Source organism: Pleurodeles waltl, chromosome 1_2 (assembly GCF_031143425.1).
Source record: "Pleurodeles waltl isolate 20211129_DDA chromosome 1_2, aPleWal1.hap1.20221129, whole genome shotgun sequence".
NCBI classification, from domain to species: Eukaryota; Metazoa; Chordata; class Amphibia; order Caudata; family Salamandridae; genus Pleurodeles; species Pleurodeles waltl.
The window spans coordinates 88637636-88662880 of record NC_090437.1 but is presented as its reverse complement, the minus strand read 5'-3'; the positions used below and the strand labels follow the sequence as shown (position 1 = coordinate 88662880).

At 46.8% G+C, this 25245-nt stretch overlaps 1 long non-coding RNA gene across 1 annotated transcript in view; it reads right to left on the bottom strand.

The window, feature by feature from the left end:
* LOC138297094 (uncharacterized) overlaps window positions 1-25245 on the bottom strand; it is a 637371-nt gene that overhangs the window by 1491 nt on the left and 610635 nt on the right. The window lies entirely within an intron of this gene.

Below are 25245 nucleotides of genomic sequence, written 5' to 3'. Positions count from 1 at the left end.
CAGGATCCCAGGACTGGAGACTAGCCTCAGCTCATTATAACCTGAACACTGAGGGCGACTGTCGTGACCCTGCAGGGAGCTTTTCCCGAACGGGTGGCTGGGAATACGTGGAATGTGATAGCCCTACCCGCCTAGATGTGATCACTCCCCTTGGTGAGGGGGAGTAGTGATTCACTGCCCCAGTGGAGAGAGTGGGGGCATCAAGCATGGAGGGGCCCCAATTTGAATCGGAACACACACCTTGTCCTGGCATAGGGACTTGTACTTTGGGAAAGCAGCTGCCTTGGCTCTGCAGTGAGCTTTTCCAGACGTGGCTGGTGGACAGTAATGCACAGTGTTGGTGAGGACAGAGCTGTGGGAATGGTGCAAATCCTCTGTCCAGGTCTGTAGGCCCCCATTGTACTTGTGGGCATGCCCATTACCTGCACCCCACAGAGGCGCTGGTGACTGTTTGTGCCTACAATGTTATTTTGCCACTGGGACTGTAGGCCCTCCCCCTTCAGCTCCCTGAACCCCTCCCACCCACGCATTCATTGGGGCCTTTGGTCTCTCCCATCCACTCATTGTTGGTGCCTGCAAAATCATCCATTTGCTCTGCTATTGCTGCTTGTGCAGTTATCGGTTGGGACAGCTGTCTGGTCTACACATAGTATTACATTAGTATAGCAGAGGGACCCATGATAGGCAAATCCAAGGCTGGCAAGACCCCCTCTAAGGATGACAAAGAGTGGACAACTGTGACCCAAGGCCCGCAACCTCCACAACATTGGAGCAAACACTGCATGAACACACAAGGAGGATTTCCAAGATCGGAAATTATGGATATTAAAACCACGTTGGAGCCCTTACATTAGATTTGGGTCTTTTGCCTACTGATCATAAGAACCTGAAGGAAAGGATGGACACCCATGAGCCTGCAATGGCTGATCTGCACCCATCATTCACAACTGCGCAGGCACAAATTAAGCCTTTGCAGGGTGATGTGAAATAACTGTGTCTGAGGGTAGACGGCACAGAAAGTTGCTCGTGTTAGCATAATATTCATAGTGTTGGACTCCCTAAACGTGTGGAAGGCTCAGCATGGAACTTTTTCTGGAAGACTGATTGGTTAATACTGTGCTAGGAGGCAATCAATCTAATTTCTTCTCAATTGAGTGTGTCCACAGGGTCCTGCCTATACCCCCCTCCTGGCTCACCTCTGTGACTGGTGGTGGCGAGACTCTTTAATTATAGTCATCACTTCTTACAGGTAGCTCATATGAAAGGCCCCCGGACAGTTGAAAACAGCAGGTTCACCATTTTTCCAGATCACACCTCTGAAGTGCAAAACAAAGAGGGCATCCTTCTACAAAGTGAAACAATGCCTTTGTAAGTTGAATATCCATTTTTCCCACATATTTCCTGCCAGGCTTAAGATCATGCATTGTAACATCACCACAATTTACACCTCGCTGACCGAGGTGTGGGACTGGCTTTAGAGGCATGGTGATGCCACCCTTAGTGACATGGTAACAATGTTTCTGGTTGGTCAAAAGTGTACAACGGACTATCTAAGGGCAGCCAACTTGGAGAGCAAGCATCTACGGAACAAGCACTGGTGGTGACTGAAGTGGAACAACATACCTCTGAACCTTCTAGTACCCTGGAGTCCTCACTGACACCATCTCTGAAATACGCTGATGCAGGTCTGGCCTTGGCGGATTTGATCCTTCGTGATGCCCTGGAACTGACCAACATGACCTCTGATGTGGCACTATCGGTCGCCTAATGTCTGCCCATGTCCAACATGCCATACACTCGAGTGAGAGTGTTAGACTTTTCACCCTTGGCGTGGTCTCCGTTAACTTTTTGCCTCTGTTCCCCAGGTTGTTGATGTGTGCTGGAATCTGATTTTATTGTTTTTGTTACTCTGGGCACTTTACCACTGCTGACCAGTGCTAAAGTGCAAGTGCTCCTTTACAAAATGTGTATGTAATTGGCTTATCCATGACTGGCATATTTGATTCATTAGTAAGTCCCTAGTACAGTGCACAAGAGGTGCTCAGGGCCTGTAAATCAAATGCTGCTAGTGGGCCTGCAGCACTAATTGTGCCACCCACATAAGTAGCTCTAAAATCATGTCTCAGACCTGCCACTGCAGTGTCTGTGTGTGCAGTTTTAACTGTAAATTCAACTTGCCAAGTGTACCCACTTGCCAGGCCTAAACCTTCCCTTTCCATACATGTCAGACACCCCTAAGGTAGGCCCTAGGTAGCCCCAAGGGAAGGATGCAGTGTATGGTTAAGGTAGGACATACAGTAATGTGTTTTATGTGTCCTTACAGTGAAATATTGCTAAATTTGTTTTTCACTGTTGCAAGGCCTGTCCCTCTCATAGGTTAACATGGGGGCTACCTGTAAATCTAATTAAAGTCTAGATTCCCTTTGGGAGTGGATGGACTTGTGGAGTTTGGGGTCTCTGAGCTCACAATTTAAAAATACATCTTTTAGTAAAGTTGATTTTATGATTGTGTGTTTGAAAATGGCACTTTTAGATAGTGAGCATTTTCTTTCTTATACCATTTCTGTCACTCTGCCTGTTTATGGATTCCCTGTCTGGGTCAGTTTGACAGTTAAGCTGGTTGGATCTCACACTAGAAAGTGACACAAAAGGAGCTGGGGTGTAGTCTGTATTTCCTGATGAGCCATATGTGCTAGGAGGGAGGGAAGGAGTGATCACTTACACCTGAAAGGGCTGTGCCTGTCCTCACACAATGCAGTCCCCGACACCGGTGAGTGTCTGGGGCCTGGCCTGGGCAAGGCCGGATTTCACATTCAAAAGAGACTTTACTTTGAAGTAGGCCTACTTCAAAGGAGAAATTGGGTATTCTGCCAGAGTAAGAGGGCAAAGACTGGACTTTGTGTGCCTTCCATCTTGTGAAGAAATCTCCAAGGGCTTGATTTAGAGCTTGCCTCCTGTTGTTTGAAGTCCCAGGGACAGCAAAGACTTCTTTCTGCCAGCACCTGGAGTCTCTGGAGAGACTCCTTCTCTGACAAGTGGTGACCTATCCAGTCCCTGGGCCCTTGAAAGGAAAGCTGGTGGAAATCCAAGGAAATCAACTTCGGACGACTTCGGACCGACGCCGCTGCTGAATCTGGTGACGCTGCCTGCAACGACTCCGTGATCTTCGCTGGAACGCAACGACCTTCGCAGGCCAGATGCCGCTTCAGCCCTGCTGAAGTCCGCGACTCCGTGGAAGTCGCTGCACCACGTCGTGACCGATGCCGCTCGAAGTGCACGGATTCAACGTCTCGCACAGACGCCGCGATCCCCGACTCCATGCATCTACTTGTTTTCACTCTTCACCAAAGGTACTGTACTTGGGGGGTCTACGCGACTCCGTGTCCGGCGCCGCTGGTGTCGGCTTGTTGGGAACAACTCCGTCATGACGCCGTGTTAACACCTCATCAAAGCATTTTGTGTTTCTAAGCGTTATTTTTTAGTTTAATCTTTAAAAATTCCTAACTTGACTTGTGTATGTAGGGTTTTTGTCGTTTTGGACTTGTTGTGTTTAGATAGATATTTCCTATTTCTCTATACTGGTGTTGTGTCATTTTGTAGTGTTTTCATTAAGTTACTGTGTGTTTTGGTACAAATACATTACACCTAGCACTCTGATGTTAAGCCTACTGCATTGCCAAGCTACCAAGGGGGTAAGAAGGGGTTAGCTGAGGGTGATTCTCTTTTACCCTGACTAGAGTGAGGGTCCTTGCTTGAACAGGGGGTAACCTGGCTGTTAACCAAAGACCCCATTTCTAACAGAGAGCCTATCAATGTCCTGGTCTGAGTTATTGGTGGCATGGGCTCCCTGCTGTTGTCCATGGGCAGGGTGGGACTCGTACTTGTTGCCTACGGTGGATATTATTTAACATCATCCCCTGCATCTCAACACATATTAATAGGGACTTTGTCTAGAGCAGAGGTCTTCAATCTGTGGGTCGCGACCCCCAGGGGGGCCGTAGAGCCCTGGAAAGGGGGTCACGCATTCCAGCAGCCGATTGTTAACTTTCATTGATTGAGTCTCCTTTGCTGTGAAAGGAAGCTGCACAGACAGCTAAAGAAGCCATTGAGCCTGCATCCTGAATGAAATGTAAATGTGAGTTAGGAGTTGATCTGCAAATGTAAATGGTAAAATAAACAAATGTAAAGGATGCTTTGGAGCCGGTTCTGGCTTTAATTGATCGAATCAGTCAAAGCTATGCGATGACAAATATTTGTTCTCTTTGAGTGGTAGTGCGAAGAGTTAACAACTGGACAGTGAAGTGTGTGCCTTTAATTGTGATTGTATTTACATAGAGCCAGATTTATGCTGGCCTTGCACCGTTCCAATGCCACATTAGCTTCATTTTTTTTACGCTAATGTGGCATTGGAAGGGAAAAAAAGCTGCGTCATATTTACAAAATGGCGCAATGCTTGTATTGTGCCACTTTGTAACCCCTTGTGCATAATTATGGCTGTGCCTGGCATAATGTATGCAAGGGGGGCATTCCGGCGCTAGGAGGGGCCGAAAAATGTCACAAAAGAATCTATGAGATTTCTTTGCGCCATTTTCATTGGCATTTAACGCCTGCTAAGTGCAGGCGTTCAAAAGAGGCTTCCATTGATTACAATGGGCCTCTGGGTGCTTTGCAGGATTAGCGTCATCATTTTTTATGCTAATCCTGCAAAGCGCCAGACTAGCATAAAAAGTTATGACGCTGCCCAGATTTACAAAATCACAAACTGGAGCAGTGCCAAAAACGTACACAGGCGTAATGAGGAGAAATGTTTTCATTTCTCCTCATTTTTTCGGCTTCCCATGTGTGTCGCACTCTGCTGCACACATGGAACAAGGAAAATACCTTTCAGGATTGTTTTTGTTCAGGAAGGTGCCCCTTCCTCCACAAAAACAATCCTGCCCACATTGGCGCTAGGCAGCAATTTGTGCGCCAGCACAGGGGGAAAGGGCATGAATGCACTGTATTTCATAAATACTGTGCATTCCTGCCCTTTTATATTGGTGTCGGGCAGTGTAGCCAGAAGACTTGCGGCGCTGCCCCACGCCAATTCCTCATAAATGAGCACCTTTGTTTTTTGCGACACCCTTGACCACGCCCTCACACTCACTGACCTTTGGTTTGCTAAACACTGTATCATATTATTTCCTCACCGTAAAAATGATTTGCAGTGGGCATTGGGGATGTTTATGATTGTCGATGATGAGGAGTACCAAGTTCTAGAAATTTTTGTAAGGAGTGGGTCCTTATGCCTAAAACACTTTTGACGGGGGTCCCGCCATCAAAAAAGTTTGAAGACCTCTGGTCTAGAGCAATACAATGGGTATGAATGAGCACCCGTTGGTGTTTCAAACTGGGAAGGGGTGTTGGGATGGTTGTTGAGTTTAATATTACTGTACTTTTTGCCTACAGTTTTTTGCTGCTGGAATGCTTTTGTGGCCAATGTGACACTGGGAGGGTGGGTTTTAAGGGCTATTGGGAAGTACAGGTAGGTCTTGGACCTTTTATGATCTATAGGAACCACAATGGATACTACTAGACCTCAGTATAATCTCTTAACGTGGAATCTTAGGGGAATGGCCAATTAAATCAAAAGGTACAAGGACCATACATTCCTGAAGTTGAGTAATATACACATAGCTTTTTTGCAGTACACTCACCTTGAACAGGGGGAACTTCAGGAACTTGTTAAACATTGGGTTGGGGTAGTTTTGGGCACTACTTACTCTCATTATGTCAGGGAGATACTGATATGAAAAGCTCTGGGTGTTACCTACATAGTGCAGACTTCCTCAGTTGACCATATTGGTTGTTATGTAGTGATGGATGTCCTCCTAGATGGGAGCCCTCTGTTTTTAACCACGCTCGATGAACCCAACACAAACCAATTATTGTTAACAGACAATCTCATGCCCTGTCTGCTCTCCAACACTTTCTCTCCTTGCATTTGGGGTTGGGAATTCAACATTATCCCAGATGTTGACTAGGACTGATGCTCTCCATCCGTTTTAGGTGCTTTGTCCACAGCCACTACTAACCACCTTCAACAATGGGCAATACACGTGCAGGTGGTCCATACTTGGCATATACTCCATCAGGAGGAGTGGAAATACTCCCATTATTCAGGTGCCCATGACCAGGAAACCCTCAAAAGACCTTTTGTGTTGCAGTCATAAGCTAATAAGACAAGGACTGTGGAGTATTTGGTGTGTAGGTTGTCCGATCACAATCCCTCTTGACTGTTTCTAAGTTGGTGGTGTCCCTGTCTGGCCATCCCTACATGGCACTTCCATACGGAGGCGCTGAGAGATGGTGCATTCCACACCTCTTTGATGGAGGAGATTATTTCTCTGTGAATGTTGGCACTGCCACTGATGCCTTTGTGGAATGGGAAGACTTCAAGGTCGTTTTGGGGGGGCACTGCATAAAAGCGACATAATGGTGGTTGTCGGGCACTTTGGGGTTGGAGGTATAGATCCAGTGTGCAGGAGATCAATGTAGTGTGCAATCCTGAAGCCCTGCCCTGTCTGATGCGAGCATGTCAGACCTACTAACGTACCTTGGCAAATCTATGTACTCTTGAATATAGGGAATACACTGTATGTACAAATGATGCCCCGGTCCCCTCTCCTTGAAAGTTCTTTCTCCTCCTTCTCCCTTGTGCACCCAATTTCCCATTATGGTTTGTTTTGACCCTATCAGTGCACATTTGGAATATGCACCACAAGAGTTTTACTTAATACCAGGGGCTGTCTGACTGCAGACTTGATTTTCTTACTGTTTTTTTCTTCAATATGCTTGCTTTCCAGTGTCCTGTATATTGGTTATTGAACAGGACGCCAAACGCCACGGGCAGCTCCTTCGCAGTGGTGAAGGAGCGTCACCACCCCTGGCTAAGCCAGGAGCTGAAAAGATAAAATGATATATGTTTATCATTTTATCTTTCAGCTGCTGGCTCAGCCAGCAGCATGTGAAGGGAGGGGAGAGCTGGGCCGCGGGAGGTTGGGTGGGAGGAGAGAGTGCAACTAAGTGTGCATGTGTGTTTGGCCGGCCGTCTCAGGCTGGCCAAAGCACATGGGCACTTAGATTTTTCCAGCCCAGCTGTACAGACACCAGGGTTGTGTCTGAGTGACAGTCTAGGCTGCTCAGACCAATCCTGATGCTGCTTTCATGCTAGGTTTAGCATTAAAACAGTGCCAGAATTGCTGGGGAGCCCATGCTGGTGTTCCAGTGAATGCTGGGACACCAGAAGAGGATCGAGGTGGCAGGAGACAGCTGTAGCGACAGGAAGAGGTAAGTTTTTTTTTTCAAAATAATTTTTTATACATCCCCCTGGTCCCCTACCCTCCCCTTGAGATTTGCAGCCACCGCTGCTGCCAAACACTGTATTGTGAGCCGTGGTGGTGGTCAGATGTTCTCTGCTGTTCCATTCCTATTGCACGATGACCAGACATACACTTTTGTTTTAATTTGTTTTTGCAAAACTTCCAATAAGATTAACTGGAAAAACATTAAGGAAGGGTTTCTCTGATTTTCGAGGTCCCATAGGTGACGTCAAGTCACAGTTTAATTTTTTAAGTAACAAATAAGGCCGCAAGACAAAAAAACACACCAATGCTTTATTTCGCTTGCCAGAGCTTTTGTACTCTTTGTTCTCACCATGTACAGATCATGACCTCTTACTTCCTTCCTCCATCCATGCCAAAAACTGGACCGTGGGCTCTGGTGCTGGGTTCCCTGGTGCAGCTGGAAGAGACCACTCATAAAACTGCAACTCTCTCTCAGTGCATAGTGAGGCAGCTGTGCAAGTGTCAATGATGTAACCATAACAAAGCAAGCTGACTCAATGCTCCATTGTCACTAACTGCTCTTCATTCACTGACTCAGGTTGGGCAGCAGGATCGTGTCGCTGTTGCTTCCATGCTTTTACCAATATGCACCAAAACAATGAATGGTCATAACTGTAACCTCTGGTGTCTATAAGGTATGTCATATTGGAGGTACTGGAGACAGACCAGTTGGTAAGAAGGTACAAGGTATCAGCAAAGCTTTTATGTATACGTTTTTATCACTTCAGTCGAAATAAACATCAACTTGAGACTCAGGGAGTCACTTGGAGAGTGGGAGAATTGAAAAAGCCCGCTCACAAGAGATTTCAAATTGGATTAATATGCATGTTTAGAACTGTCATGTACTTTATAACATCCTGTAACTCTCTACTGTTTTTCCCTAGGTATTATGGGTGAGTATGATTGAAGATTGATGTTAGCGAGTATTATTAACTTCCTTTCGGGGTTTGGGACGTTTCTCTGTGTATACTTATACTATGTGTTGACCTTTTTGTCTATTTTTCTAGATGTGATTTGATGATTCATGACTATTTTGTATGTTTTACAAATGTTTTAAATGAACTGTCTGTACTGATACAAAGGATTGTAATAAATGAATTATAACTGAATTTATAGTATATTTACTTTTTGTTTATCGATGTTCAGCTTTCCATTTAGTATAAACTATTTTTGTACCTTTTAAGGTCTAAGATATTTGGGTTAAATGAACTTAGGGAAGCGCTGCTCTGTGCCGGGAGGTGTGCCAAAAGAGCAGGAGGCCTTTAAAACTATTCTCGCGCTCCCGCCGTCGCGGGAAGCGCTGCTCTGTGCCGGGAGGTGTGCCAAAAGGGCAGGAGCCCTTTAAAACTATTCTCGCGCTCCCGCCATTGCGGGAAGCGCTGCTCTGTGCCGGGAGGTGTGCCAAAAGGGCAGGAGCCCTTTAAAACTTTCTGTGCGCTCCCGCCGTCGCGGGAAGCGCTGCTCTGTGCCGGGAGGTGTGCCAAAAGGGCAGGAGCCCTTTAAAACTATTCTCGCGCTCCCGCCGTGGCGGGAAGCGCTGCTCTGTGCCGGGAGGTGTGCCAAAAGGGCAGGAGCCCTTTAAAACTATTCTCGCGCTCCCGCCGTGGCGGGAAGCGCTGCTCTGTGCCGGGAGGTGTGCCAAAAGGGCAGGAGCCCTTTAAAACTTTCTTCGCGCTCCTGCAGCGCGGGACGCGCGCGGGCGGCGCCCGGGCGAAGCCTGGGCCAAGGGCGGGCCCGTCTTTGCCCGTCATTGCCAGGAAGAGGCAGGGCAGGGCCACCCCCCTGACATCCAACCAAAGACGTGGACCATACAGCAAACTTGTCTATGGCTGCCTGAAGGAGATCTCAAGTTCCACTGCTCGGTGCGTGGGTAGTCCTCTCACAGAGCCCCAGGCCCCATCAAGTACGCGGAAATCTATTAACCTTAACCGGATACTTGCAGACTTTTCCGTGTACCCAGCCGAATCTATTTCGGTTCATCATATAACTGCTTATTGAATCACGTTTTTTGGAGGGTGGCAGGAGGTGGCACCATTCTTCCTCTCCCAAGGGCAGGAGCCCATAATTCATTACCCGCACTGTGCCAGTCTGCGCCCGATTAGTGGTTGGGTCTGGCGATATATATTCATATATACGCTTTGGGCATCTTACTGTGGTCCTGTCTTTGAGATTTGCTAACAGTAGGGTCTGAGAAGCTTATTAATCACACTATAGTGCCAGTGGCTGGGTCTCAAAGGCCTACACATCCACATAAGCCGGGGGCTCACTAAAGGCCCCTGATTTAAAGAATAATGGGCCGTCGACGTGGGGGTGGGTTGGAAGGAAAGCAGCACTCTAACAGAACCCTAGATGGTTTCCTGCAAAAGGCTGTTGGGGAACTTGAAAAAGAAATTGAGTTAGTGCAGCGACGCTTAGCTGCCCCCCTTCTTCAACCAACATCCTAGTCCATGATAGCTCAGCCCTACAGCCCTCCCCGCGAATAGAATTTCAGCCTGTACTGACTTCCCCTTTCCCTTCCCCCTCTAAAAACTCCCAGGAGAACCAGGACGAAACCACAACTGTAATCACCACCTGCGCTGTCCCTATTCTGCCGGCCCAGAGTCTTATAAATGAAGGCCCCCTCACCTTAGCAGATTCCAATACCAAAGGAAAAAGGAAACGAAGGGAACCCGCTCTTAAAAATAAACGATCTAGGACTTTGAGCCCCCCTATCATGGCCCAACCCTCTAAAAAGGATATTGCATTAATCCCCTTACACAACACAAACGAGTGCCATGCAAATGAGCACACCAGGGATCTCATAAAAGATGAGCTTTCAAAACTATTTCTCCCAATTCTAACTCGCCTCCAATCAATCGAGGACAAATTGGAAAGCCTTATTAATAGTCAGCCACCTAAAACTGTTACACCCGTAGAAATCCAATCCCATCCCCTTGTCAACCATGACCTCATCACTGCTAACAGATCCACTGGCCAAACAGCCAAAATCCCTTTTTCTTCTTTAAATCAAGATTGGCCCAGCACCGTCAAAACAGCTAGTATTTTAATGAATAAGCCCCACAGGGTTTCAGTTCCCTTCATAAAAGTAAACGCCCCATTGAATAATCCAGTAACTATTTTGGGAGCTGGCAACCCCACTTGGGAGTACCCGCATACAGAACACCAGAAGAGTGACAAGACCAGGGGCCTCCCTGATCAAAAAGTGCTTCATTTGCCTCCAGAATCATGTCATTATGCACTCATTATATTGAATGTCCCTGAACTCAAACCTCATTCCACTGAATCTTTTATCAAACTTAAAAACAAGGTTATCCATTGGTTGCACGTGAATGCAGGGTTTGCTTTTTCCATGACACCCTCAATACTGATGGTGAGAAGGGTAGGGTGGGTGGGCTCCCTAGCGAAGATCGGTTCAGGGGACTGCATAGTCATCAACTTCAATTCTCCTGACCTTGTTCAACAGCTCTTTTTAAACGCTAATAGACCTTATCCTACAACTGAAAAAACCTCCCTTTGCAGGCTACAAGTGTTTTATCCACCTCCCATGCCAGCTTGGAGTAGACAACTGCCAACGTTATACGGGGCTCCCTCGGCTATCCACACACAGTCTATCCCTGCACCTGGCCCTAGATGCCCTTCGTCATCTCTTTCTGAGACAGACTGACTAGGAGATGACCTTTCGGAAGTGGCTTTGAGCAATGGTGAGACTGAGGTCATTCATCCCACTGCCCTCAGCATCTCTAACTTTGTTGCCCCTTTGACCTTGGCAGATCCTGTTAATCAGGGATCACCCACAAGCATCACGAGTCAAGCTAGCAAGGAATGTATTCTGTTCCCGTCAACTGTTCTACACATTCTAGGGTCTAATCTACCTAATTCATATATAGCTGGGGCTATATCCAGCGAGGTTAACAAGGCACATATTGAGATAGCCACTGGTCCTAATATACCTGAGGGAATTAGCATGGTTCCTAGCAGTTCCCCCCCCGGTGGGAAATATCCTCAGAATAAAGCAGGGTCCATAAAAACAGAGGATCTCGATAAGGTACTCAGCTGGAACATAGCAGGGTTGGAGAGCAAATTACAAAGCCCAGGATGGGGCTGTCTTATTGATGATCACCTGATCTGTCTCTTCCAAGAAACATGGGCATTAGAACCCAAATATAGACTTGGCTTCAAAAGCTATTGGGTTCCAGCACGCAAGTCATCTTCTGGGAGACCATCGGGAGGGCTGCTTGTGTGGATCAACACTTCTCTTAGGTGCAAGATAGAAGAAATAGATACGGGTTGCCGTGACTTGCAAGTCCTATTAATAATGATTTCTGAAGAGAGACCTTTACTTTTAATTAATATCTATAACAGGAATGTGAGCTCCCATGCTGATTTTGATGTCCTGTCCATTTTGGACAGTCTCCTCAAAAACAATCCCTCCTTCTTTGTTTTGATTGGAGGGGACTTCAATGTCACTTTTTAACCTAATCCTCTAGTCCAAGGAATTTATAAAGAAGAGGATGCCCATTGGGGCATCCCTCAGCTAGTCTCCAACAAAAAACCAAGGCTGAACAAATCTGCGCGCTTACTGGCCGATATCACACTAGCCCATGGCCTCCGAGCCTGTAATAGTCGCTCGCGCTCGGATGTAAATTTGCAAGCTACCTTTAGGCGTGGAAGGCTCAGCAGTCGCATTGATTTTATACTTCTTGACATCCGACTGTGGAGCCACATGTTCGATATGAGGGTCCAAAAGCAAATTGAGAGTGATCATGACCCGTTGATTTTATAGACCAGAGGACTTTTTCCTTCGTTCAATGTGCCCTACTCCAAGAGTCATGCCTTCCACCTGGCTCTAACTAATAACAGACGCAACCTAAAATGGGAATCTATTAGTTCTTCCCCTAAATATCTGGCACCTATTTACAACCTGCTTGCCAACCAGATGGAGTGCATGATCCGGCTAAATGAAAATGGGGAGGGTGACAAAGTCTTAGCAGCCCACACTGACCTGTTCCAATCTTTAAAGCATCTCTTTACAAAAAAAAATCTTCATAATCCTAACAAAAAGCACTGCGCTCCTTGGTTTGACAATTGTTGCAGAGAAGCACAACTGTCTCTCCTGGAAGCAATAAAAGATGGCCATGTTGAGCTGTTAAGAACAGCCAGAAAAGTTTATAAGAAGGAATGTTCTAAGGCACGCAGAAGTTGGGAAGAGGCCAGATGGGTTACTATTTTGGAGACTGCTAAATCCAATGATACATCTAGGTTCTGGAAACTAATAACTGACGATTGTAGCAATTCCCCTGCCGCACCTGGTTCTTCAATCCCCTCAGTATCATGGGTAGAGCACTTTGGGCAACTATACGAAGGGCCATCTGAAGCATCCCTGTGGGCCCCCGATGCCTCAATAAACCAAGAGACCACCTCGATCTCATTCTCTCTAACCGAAACAAGAGCAGCAATAGACTCACTGAAATGGGGAAAGGCCCCTGGCCCAGATAAGATTCCAGGCGATCTATACAAATCAAGACCAGACATATGGGCACCATACCTCAACCTTATCTGCAATGCTATTGCAGCAGGGGCCCCCGTTCCACCCACTTGGAAAGGGGCTGAAATAGTACCCATTTTCAAAAAAGGAAATCCGAGCATCCCTGCCAACTATCGTCCGATTAGTCTCCTTGATAACTCCCAGAAAAACTATGCAAAGCATCTTCTGTTCCATCTCGAGGAATGGATTATGGAGTCCGAAGCTCTCTCTGACCTACAAGCAGGTTCTAGACCTGCAGTGAGTACAGTTGACCAAGCCCTAAGATTCATGTCAATAAAATGGAAGAACGTTGACCTGGGGAGGGGCAATCTTTACGTGGTCTTCATAGACCTCAGAGCCGCATTCGATTTGATCCCCAGGAACCTGCTGTGGTCAACATTATCTAACATGGGAGTGCCATCTGGTCTCCTGAAACTCATTGCTCAACTGCATGAAGATACCTTTGCTCAAATTAGATGTGGCCAGGGGGGCAAGCTGACTGACCCCGTAGCTATTAAAAAAGGTGTTAGACAGGGATGTGTCCTGGCACCCACTCTTTTTCTGCTATATATCAACAATTGCATTCACTACTTAGAGAACTGTATAAATGATTCACCTAAATTGGTTGGGAAAAAAATCCCGTGTCTGCTATATGCAGATGATACAATTTTGATATCTAAATCGCCAATGGGAATCCAAAACCTGATCAACCAATTTTGTGTTTTTTGTAGTGATTATGGTCTGGACATAAACATCAAGAAAACAAAACTCATGATATATAGTACCTCCAAGAAACGATCACGTGCTAGCATAGAAATGAACTCGATCCCTTTGGAGAAAGTAGAAGAGTTTGACTACTTGGGTTTTAGACTATCGACCACAGGCAAATGGAAGGCAGCCCTTGACAAAGGGGCTCTCATTATAAGCCAGAGAGGTGGGGCCCTTGTCCGTAGATCGAGAAAGGCTCCGAGCCCCCCCTTGAACATACTTGCAGAGATTTACAATGTCCAAATCAGAGCAGCGGCCCTTTATGGAGCGGAACTTTGGGGGTCCCACAAAAACCTTGATATCCTGCAAACCAAGGAAAACCATTTTCTTAGACAGATCGCCCGCCTAGGTATGGGCTCACCAATGACCCCTCTAAGGCTAGACCTAGGTTTAAACAGTATTAAAACCACTGCAGCCCTAAGGCCTCTTTCCTATTGGATTTGTTTATGGAAATCTGTTGAACTCGAACCATACAGGCTGGCCATAAGAGAGCTCATAGCCACCCCTCAGGCACTGGAGAAAATTCCATGGCTGAAGGAAATGAAATCTGCCTGGGTCAAAATAGGTTTTCCTTCCTACTGGAAATATCCGGAGCAAATCCCCGATAATGCAAGGAAACTTGTTACTAAAAGATATTGGGAGAAAGTAAATGAAGACTCCTTGCATCAAAAAGGGGCGGGCAGGCTAACAATGGAATTTCTCCAACTTAAGCACGAGCCCTGGCCTGAGAATTTCTTGAACCTTCCCATGCCTCCGTACGCCCGTGCTTTATATCTCCAACTAAGATATGGTACACTGCCTATCAATGGTTTTACGGCTCACTGGTCCTCTAACATCGTTTCAAATGATAGATGTATCTCTTGCCAAAATCGTAAAGAAACAATAGAGCACATACTATTTTTTTGCCCTTCGTATAAGAGTCCCAGAGGGAGGTGGATCATTCCCCTCTGCAAAAATATGTCATTACATGATAGAGCAAGCGCCACCAGAATCTGTACATACGACACATCCTCCGTGGTAGCTATTACAGTTACCAAATTTTTAGCGGAGGCCTGGTACATCCGGCGTAGGCTTATTGTTTTAAAGGGCATGTGAGCCATCTTGACATTAGTCGACAGAAGGAGTCCCAGCTGTTATTTTTTAGTAGTATCAGTAGAAATTTCTTAGCAGGAACCTGTTGCCCCCTATATGAGGATTGATGATGACCAGGTCCTACGGGGAAACACTTGCACACATTGGTATGTTAGACAGAATTTTATATCCTAGTTTTTATCCTTTCTCTCTTAACATTTTAACCCATGTCTTATTTATTGTACTTTTTATCTACAATCAAATATCTAGTCTTGTTGATCTTATTCTAATACTGTCCTGATTACTACTGTTTTTATACTGTTATTATTATTATTATTATTATTTTATTTTATTTTTTTCTCCCCAAACAAACACTATTTATTATGTACGATTGTTATCTCTGTTATTTTAAATGGCCTAGATTTGTAGACCGAATGAACTCAAATAAAAAATAAAAAAAACTTAGGTCAGGTGTTTTTTTTTTCTTTTTGATTATGTATGGCCACTTTCCAGCGACCTATTCTAATTTTCTCAAGTAGGAGGTCTCTTTTTGTGTCTTGTAAAGGATTTCAGAACTGACATCAATGCTCAATTCTCACACCCTTACCAAGCATGTGGTTTTCCTACCCCATTTAAAGTGGGAAACCCCTGGTTGTCCACCAGAGACCCACCACCAGTGCTCAATCAAAAGTGGCAACACATTCATTACATGGTCGTTACCTTTCCTGCAACAGGAGAGCTACTCTGTTAATCCCAGTATTCCCCAATTTTCTGCCCGTCTTCTGTCTAAGGAGAAAACTCTCTGTGCAGTACATATGTGTCATTAATTATTTGTTTAAAGCAAGCAAACCTCTGCTGCAGTTGTTTGTGAAAGCAAAATATCAATGTTGAGCAGGTGAAAAACATGTCAACTGCTAAGCATTCAACTCTGACGGAATACTCTCCACGAAACCGGTGGAAGCATATTTTTGGCACAGAATTCCCTCCCAGGCAGGTGAGGTCCTTGAAATGTGGTATGCATTTGTCTAGAGGGGACAGAGGTCACGTCCTCTGCCAATCCAATGGACAGGCTGGCCACCCTCCACACTTTAAATTACCTCCTAATTTGTAATGTTTTCCATGAGCTGCATTTGTTCTTTTTGGTCACTCCTAAAGGTCCCAGACATCTAAGGAAGGCTCCAACTGATTAGACCACCGAGTCCAATTGCAGGCAAGCGCAACCTCTAAATCCAGCTAAATCCAGTCCAGTAATATCACAACTGGTCAGCAGATTTCCTTCATTGGAGAGGCCTTTTTTTGTGTTTTTAGGTCCCTAAGTGTACAAGAGGCCAGAAGATCTGCCCCTTGAAAATCACATTCATTGCTGGGTTTCAGAGGAAAGCAGCTCTACTACTCTGTCCTCTCTCTGGCATGCACAGCAGCGGATAATTCCACTTTTATTTTTCCCAAATATGTTCTCAGTTTTGGTGAATGGAAAATGTTCTTATAAACGTTTCTAGCCAGTTGTTTGCAGGAACTCTTAATTCAGTCCCATGGAAATTCTCAGAGTTCACACAACCTTCCTTTACTGCATTCAACTCGATTTATTGTACAAAAAATGCAAGAAAACCATGCTATTTGAGGCAGCGCCAAGGTAATAAGGGCCTTATTTAAGAAAAGTGTTGCTGCACCCAGTGCAGCACCACTTTTCTTGCACCCCCCTAACACCACCATGTGTGCGTTAAGATATGGAGCACCATGGCGGTAGTTAGGGAAACAAGTGTCAACATTTTTTCAACTAGTTCGTAGCTTTGCAGGATTAGCGTAAACAATGTTGACGCTAATTCTTCAAAGCTAAACTAAGGAACTAAAACCTCCGTATGCTCTGCTGAATCTTCCAATGGATCCCTACTGACACCAGAAAGACAGTCAACCATGACCTCGTCACCAGCTGCCTCGACTATGGCAATGTTCTCTCAGCTACTTAAAGAACTCCGGACTCTACAGAACACCACAGCAATACTCATCCTCAACTTTCCCAAGCACTCAAGTATCATCTCACACCTCAGGAATCGCCACTGGCTCCCCGAGCAGAGGAGATGCCAATTCAAAATCCTCACTCTTGCATAAAAGGCTCTCCACAAGCTAAGGCCATCCTACATCAACCATAGACTGAGCTTCAAATTCCCAGGAAGGCAACTATGCTCCACCTTGCCAAACCTCGCACACACACCTCGCATTCATTGCAGCCGTAGCGGAGGCCGCTTCTTCTCCTACACAACCGCCAGGTCCTGAAACAACCTGCCCCTCCACCTCTGAACAGCTCCCTCCCTGGCAGATTTCAGAAAGAGACTCAAGACATGGCTTTTCGAGTAAGACACTGCACCCTCCGTGCCCAGATACCCTAAGGAGTGATAGTGCTGAGCTTTACAAATGCTGTGATTGATTGCTTGATTCTCTTCTTCATCCATGGAAGAAGAACTCAGCCCAGAAGACTGACATCCCATAGCACACTTTAAAAGAAAATACTTTTTTCCTCATTCACATCAACCCTCAAGCTCGCCAATGCATATGTCAGACAAATGAAGGGTATTGCAATCAATATCCTGTTCCTTTGTGTGTTTTACTACTCAGAGACAAGGATCACAACACTGGCATGGCCAAGCTATACTGCTTTGACAATTTCAGGTGCTAGGGAAAATATATTGACCCTGCAGGCATTATGCATACTCTGCTGGTGTTTTCCCACTCAATGGGTCCTTGCTCTCCAAACACGTTCTGATGATGGTTTATGCCAAACTGCACATGATGTGGTAATGTCTGTTGAAGGCAGACTTGGTGGTCTCCAATGCAAGCTCACACCTAGGCTGCAGAGATCGCACCACGCTTGGGTATGTGCAGCCTTGTACAGACTACTTTGGGAGAGACCACTGAATCTGTACTTGTCTGTACTTGTGTCTTGGAGTTCCATATTCTCCTCAATGTGCAGGAGAGAATTGCTGTCTGTCCGCTTAATAACCACAGAATTGCTAGTAGTAGGAGTACAAATTTCTTGCCCCTCACAGATATGCTAAGTGGGTGTTGTGTATCGTTGGTAAGTTTCACATGCAGGCAGGAATCTCCACAGGACTTGCAGGGCCTGATGATACCCTATATCTAGTGGCTTGCTGATGTCTTGGTGAAGCATGGAGCCATGGTGCACAGACATCACACATGAAAAAAGAATTATGAGGCAGCTCCATCCTCTCAGAGTAAGAAGTACTGAGGGCAGTACAGAAGCAGACACCAGCCACAGCACAATAGTGGGCAAGAACCAAGCCGATGTCACAGGAACTGTTAAAGACTCTGATGAAGTGTCTGTCAGAGACCATAAACTGGTAAAAAGGAGAGTACTAGTTCAGGTCTCCATTCTTATTTTCAGCAACCTCATAGTTCTTGCTTTCCTTCTCATCTTCCACTATGTTGTTAAGGCTCCCTCCTAAATATCAAGAGGAGGACGGGCATGAGATTGACCCTGAAACCATAAAACTAAGAAGCAAGCTGTGGTGAAGTACCTGAGTCAAGATTGACTCCTTCCACTGGAGAAAATACAGACCAGTACCAAAGGCTACATTTTGACTGTTATATTGTTACTCTGTAACCTGTGAACACAACCTGGTGAGTTACTCTGGCTAGGACTAATTACTTAAGGACTACAATGACCTAGCAGGGGTTTCCATTACTCCTTTAATCACTATCAGTACTGATTGGCAAAGCAAGAGGGGACTGTTGGTAAACAGTCCTTGGGGATGAAATAAATGCAAGATGATTATTGTAGGAAGTTGGCTCTGTATGTGCTATTTCAAAGTAAGGAATAGCATGCACAGAGTCCAAGGGTTCCCCTTAGAGGTAAAATAGTGGTAAAAATAGATAATACTAATGCTCTATTTTGTGGTAGTGTGGTCGAGCAGTAGGCTTATCCAAGGAGTAGTGTTAAGCATTTGTTGTACATACACATAGACAATAAATGAGGTACACACACTCAGAGACAAATCCAGCCAATAGGTTTTTATATAGAAAAATATCTTTTCTTAGTTTATTTTAAGAACCACAGGTTCAAATTCTACATGTAATATCTCATTCGAAAGGTATTGCAGGTAAGTACTTTAGGAACTTCAAATCATCAAAATTGCATGTATACTTTTCAAGTTATTGACAAATAGCTGTTTTAAAAGTGGACACAGTGCAATTTTCACAGTTCCTAGGGGAGGTAAGTTTTGATTAGTTTTACCAGGTAAGTAAGACACTTACAGGGTTCAGTTCTTGGTCCGAGGTAGCCCACCGTTGGGGGTTCAGAACAACCCCAAAGTCACCACACCAGCAGCTCAGGGCCGGTCAGGTGCAGAGTTCAAAGTGGTGCCCAAAACACATAGGCTAGAATGGAGAGAAGGGGGTGCCCCGGTTCCGGTCTGCTTGCAGGTAAGTACCCGCGTCTTCGGAGGGCAGACCAGGGGGGTTTTGTAGGGCACCGGGGGGGACACAAGTCCACACAGAAATTTCACCCTCAGCGGCGCGGGGGCGGCCGGGTGCAGTGTAGAAACAAGCGTCGGGTTCGCAATGTTAGTCTATGAGAGATCTCGGGATCTCTTCAGCGCTGCAGGCAGGCAAGGGGGGGATTCCTCGGGGAAACCTCCACTTGGGCAAGGGAGAGGGACTCCTGGGGGTCACTTCTCCAGTGAAAGTCCGGTCCTTCAGGTCCTGGGGGCTGCGGGTGCAGGGTCTCTCCCAGGCGTCGGGACTTTAGGTTCAAAGAGTCGCGGTCAGGGGAAGCCTCGGGATTCCCTCTGCAGGCGGCGCTGTGGGGGCTCAGGGGGGACAGGTTTTGGTACTCACAGTATCAGAGTAGTCCTGGGGTCCCTCCTGAGGTGTTGGATCTCCACCAGCCGAGTCGGGGTCGCCGGGTGCAGTGTTGCAAGTCTCACGCTTCTTGCGGGGAGCTTGCAGGGTCCTTTAAAGCTGCTGGAAACAAAGTTGCAGCTTTTCTTGGAGCAGGTCCGCTGTCCTCGGGAGTTTCTTGTCTTTTCGAAGCAGGGGCAGTCCTCAGAGGATGTCGAGGTCGCTGGTCCCTTTGGAAAGCGTCGCTGGAGCAGGATCTTTGGAAGGCAGGAGACAGGCCGGTGAGTTTCTGGAGCCAAGGCAGTTGTCGTCTTCTGGTCTTCCGCTGCAGGGGTTTTCAGCTAGGCAGTCCTTCTTCTTGTAGTTGCAGGAATCTAATTTTCTAGGGTTCAGGGTAGCCCTTAAATACTAAATTTAAGGGCGTGTTTAGGTCTGGGGGGTTAGTAGCCAATGGCTACTAGCCCTGAGGGTGGGTACACCCTCTTTGTGCCTCCTCCCAAGGGGAGGGGGTCACAATCCTAACCCTATTGGGGGAATCCTCCATCTGCAAGATGGAGGATTTCTAAAAGTTAGAGTCACCTCAGCTCAGGACACCTTAGGGGCTGTCCTGACTGGCCAGAGACTCCTCCTTGTTATTCTCATTATTTTCTCCGGCCTTGCCGCCAAAAGTGGGGCCTGGCCGGAGGGGGCGGGCAACTCCACTAGCTGGAGTGTCCTGCTGGGTTGGCACAAAGGAGGTGAGCCTTTGAGGCTCACCGCCAGGTGTGACAATTCCTGCCTGGGAGAGGTGTTAGCATCTCCACCCAGTGCAGGCTTTGTTACTGGCCTCAGAGTGACAAAGGCACTCTCCCCATGGGGCCAGCAACATGTCTCGGTTTGTGGCAGGCTGCTAAAACTAGTCAGCCTACACAGATAGTCGGTTAAGTTTCAGGGGGCACCTCTAAGGTGCCCTCTGGGGTGTATTTTACAATAAAATGTACACTGGCATCAGTGTGCATTTATTGTGCTGAGAAGTTTGATACCAAACTTCCCAGTTTTCAGTGTAGCCATTATGGTGCTGTGGAGTTCGTGTTTGACAGACTCCCAGACCATATACTCTTATGGCTACCCTGCACTTACAATGTCTAAGGTTTTGTTTAGACACTGTAGGGGTACCATGCTCATGCATTGGTACCCTCACCTATGGTATAGTGCACCCTGCCTTAGGGCTGTAAGGCCTGCTAGAGGGGTGTCTTACCTATACTGCATAGGCAGTGAGAGGCTGGCATGGCACCCTGAGGGGAGTGCCATGTCGACTTACTCGTTTTGTCCTCACTAGCACACACAAGCTGGTAAGCAGTGTGTCTGTGCTGAGTGAGAGGTCTCCAGGGTGGCATAAGACATGCTGCAGCCCTTAGAGACCTTCCTTGGCATCAGGGCCCTTGGTACTAGAAGTACCAGTTACAAGGGACTTATCTGGATGCCAGGGTCTGCCAATTGTGGATACAAAAGTACAGGTTAGGGAAAGAACACTGGTGCTGGGGCCTGGTTAGCAGGCCTCAGCACACTTTCAATTGTAAACATAGCATCAGCAAAGGCAAAAAGTCAGGGGGCAACCATGCCAAGGAGGCATTTCCTTACACAACCCCCCCCCAAACGAAAGAGGATGAGACTAACCTTTCCCAAGAGAGTCTTCATTTTCTAAGTGGAAGAACCTGGAAAGGCCATCTGCATTGGCATGGGCAGTCCCAGGTCTGTGTTCCACTATAAAGTCCATTCCCTGTAGGGAGATGGACCACCTCAACAGTTTAGGATTTTCACCTTTCATTTGCATCAGCCATTTGAGAGGTCTGTGGTCAGTTTGAACTAGGAAGTGAGTCCCAAAGAGGTATGGTCTCAGCTTCTTCAGGGACCAAACCACAGCAAAGGCCTCCCTCTCAATGGCACTCCAACGCTGCTCCCTGGGGAGTAACCTCCTGCTAATGAAAGCAACAGGCTGGTCAAGGCCATCATCATTTGTTTGGGACAAAACTGCCCCTATCCCATGTTCAGAGGCATCAGTCTGCACAATGAACTGCTTAGAATAATCTGGAGCTTTGAGAACTGGTGCTGAGCACATTGCTTGTTTCAGGGTGTCAAAGGCCTGTTGGCAGTCCACAGTCCAGTTCACTTTCTTGGGCATTTTCTTGGAGGTGAGTTCAGTGAGGGCTGTCACAATGGATCCATATCCCTTCACAAACCTCCTGTAATACCCAGTCAAGCCAAGGAATGCCCTGACTTGAGTCTGGGTTTTTGGAGCTACCCAGTCCAGAATGGTCTGGATCTTGGGTTGGAGTGGCTGAACTTGGCCTCCACCTACAAGGTGTCCCAAGTAAACCACAGTTCCCTGCCCTATCTGGCATTTGGATGCCTTGATAGAGAGGCCTGCAGATTGCAGAGCCTTCAAAACCTTCCTCAGGTGGACCAGGTGATCCTGCCAGGTGGAGCTAAAGACAGCAATATCATCAAGATAAGCTGTGCTAAAGGACTCCAAGCCAGCAAGGACTTGATTCACCAACCTTTGGAAGGTGGCAGGGGCATTCTTTAAACCAAAGGGCATAACAGTAAACTGATAATGCCCATCAGGTGTGGAGAATGCTGTCTTTTCTTTTGCTCCAGGTGCCATTTTTATTTGCCAGTACCCTGCTGTCAAGTCAAAGGTACTTAGGAATTTGGCAGCACCTAATTTATCAATGAGCTCATCAGCTCTTGGAATTGGATGAGCATCTGTCTTGGTGACAGAATTGAGCCCTCTGTAGTCCACACAAAACCTCATCTCTTTCTTTCCATCTGTGGTGTGAGGTTTGGGGACTAAGACCACTGGGCTAGCCCAGGGGCTGTCAGAGCGCTCAATGACTCCCAATTCCAGCATCTTGTGGACTTCCACCTTGATGCTTTCCTTAACATGGTCAGATTGTCTAAAGATTTTGTTCTTGACAGGCATGCTGTCTCCTGTGTCCACATCATGGGTACACAGGTGTGTCTGACCAGGGGTTAAGGAGAAGAGTTCAGGAAACTGTTGTAGGACTCTCCTACAATCAGCTTGTTGTTGGCCAGAGAGGGTGTCTGAGTAGATCACTCCATCTACTGTACCATCTTTTGGGTCTGATGACAGAAGATCAGGGAGAGGTTCACTCTCTGCCTCCTGATCCTCATCTGTTACCATCAACAGATTGACATCAGCCCTGTCGTGGAAGAGCTTAAGGCGGTTTACATGGATCACCCTTTTGGGGCTCCTGCTTGTGCCCAGGTCCACCAAGTAGGTGACCTGACTCTTCCTCTCTAGTACTGGGTAAGGGCCACTCCATTTGTCCTGGAGTGCCCTGGGAGCCACAGGCTCCAGAACCCAGACTTTCTGCCCTGGTTGGAACTCAACCAGTGCAGCCTTTTGGTCATACCAAAACTTCTGGAGCTGTTGGCTGGCCTCAAGGTTTTTGGTTGCCTTTTCCATGTACTCTGCCATTCTAGAGCGAAGGCCAAGTACATAGTCCACTATGTCCTGTTTAGGCTCATGGAGAGGTCTCTCCCAGCCTTCTTTAACAAGGGCAAGTGGTCCCCTTACAGGATGACCAAACAGAAGTTCAAAGGGTGAGAACCCTACTCCCTTCTGTGGTACCTCCCTGTAAGCGAAAAGCAGACATGGCAGGAGGACATCCCATCTCCTTTTGAGTTTTTCTGGGAGCCCCATGATCATGCCTTTTAATGTCTTGTTGAATCTCTCAACTAAGCCATTAGTTTGTGGATGGTAAGGTGTAGTGAATTTATAAGTCACTCCACACTCATTCCACATGTGCTTTAGGTATGCTGACATGAAGTTGGTACCTCTGTCAGACACCACCTCCTTAGGGAAACCCACTCTGGTAAAGATACCAATGAGGGCCTTGGCTACTGCAGGGGCAGTAGTCGACCTAAGGGGAATAGCTTCAGGATACCTGGTAGCATGATCCACTACTACCAGGATATACATATTTCCTGAGGCTGTGGGAGGTTCCAGTGGACCAACTATGTCCACACCCACTCTTTCAAAGGGAACCCCCACCACTGGAAGTGGAATGAGGGGGGCCTTTGGATGCCCACCTGTCTTACCACTGGCTTGACAGGTGGGGCAGGAGAGGCAAAACTCCTTAACCATGTTGGACATATTGGGCCAGTAGAAGTGGTTGACTAACCTCTCCCACGTCTTGGTTTGTCCCAAATGTCCAGCAAGGGGAATGTCATGGGCCAATGTTAGGATGAACTCTCTGAACAGCTGAGGCACTACCACTCTCCTAGTGGCACCAGGTTTGGGGTCTCTGGCCTCAGTGTACAGGAGTCCATCTTCCCAATAGACCCTATGCGTTCCATTTTTCTTGCCTTTGGACTCTTCAGCAGCTTGCTGCCTAAGGCCTTCAAGAGAGGGACAGGTTTCTTGTCCCTTACACAGCTCCTCCCTGGAGGGTCCCCCTGGGCCTAAGAGCTCAACCTGGTAAGGTTCAAGCTCCAAAGGCTCAGTTCCCTCAGAGGGCAGAACTTCTTCCTGAGAAGAGAGGTTCCCTTTCTTTTGCTGTGTTGCAGTTGGTTTCCCAACTGACTTTCCTGTTCTCTTGGTAGGCTGGGCCATTTTTCCAGACTCCAGCTCTACTTTTTCACCCTGTGCCTTGCATTGTGCTCTTGTTTTCACACACACCAGTTCAGGGATACCCAGCATTGCTGCATGGGTTTTTAGTTCTACCTCAGCCCATGCTGAGGACTCCAGGTCATTTCCAAGCAGACAGTCCACTGGGATATTTGAGGAGACCACCACCTGTTTCAGGCCATTGACCCCTCCCCATTCTAAAGTAACCATTGCCATGGGATGTACTTTTCTCTGATTGTCAGCGTTGGTGACTGTGTAAGTTTTTCCAGTCAGGTATTGGCCAGGGGAAACCAGTTTCTCTGTCACCATGGTGACACTGGCACCTGTATCCCTCAGGCCCTCTATTCTAGTCCCATTAATTAAGAGTTGCTGTCTGTATTTTTGCATGTTAGGCGGCCAGACAGCTAGTGTGGCTAAATCCACTCCACCCTCAGAAACTAGAGTAGCTTCAGTGTGGACCCTGATTTGCTCTGGGCACACTGTTGATCCCACTTGGAGACTAGCCATACCAGTGTTACCTGGATGGGAGTTTGGAGTGGAACCTTTCTTGGGACAGGCCTTGTCTCCAGTTTGGTGTCCATGCTGTTTACAGCTATGACACCAGGCCTTTTTGGGATCAAAGTTTTTACCCTTGTACCCATTGTTTTGTGAAGAGGCTCTGGGCCCACCCTCCTGTGCAGGTTTTTGGGGGCCTGTAGAAGACTCTTTACTATTTTTAGTTTTGGTTGTCTCATCACCCTTCTGCTGGGGAGTCTTTGTGACCCCTTTCTTTTGGTCACCCCCTGTTGAAGTCTTGGACACCCTTGTCTTGACCCAATGGTCCGCCTTCTTTCCCAATTCTTGGGGAGAAATTGGTCCTAGGTCTACCAGATGCTGATGCAGTTTATCATTGAAACAATTACTTAACAGGTGTTCTTTCACAAATAAATTGTACAGCCCATCATAATTACTTACACCACTGCCTTGAATCCAACCATCTAGTGTTTTCACTGAGTAGTCAACAAAGTCAA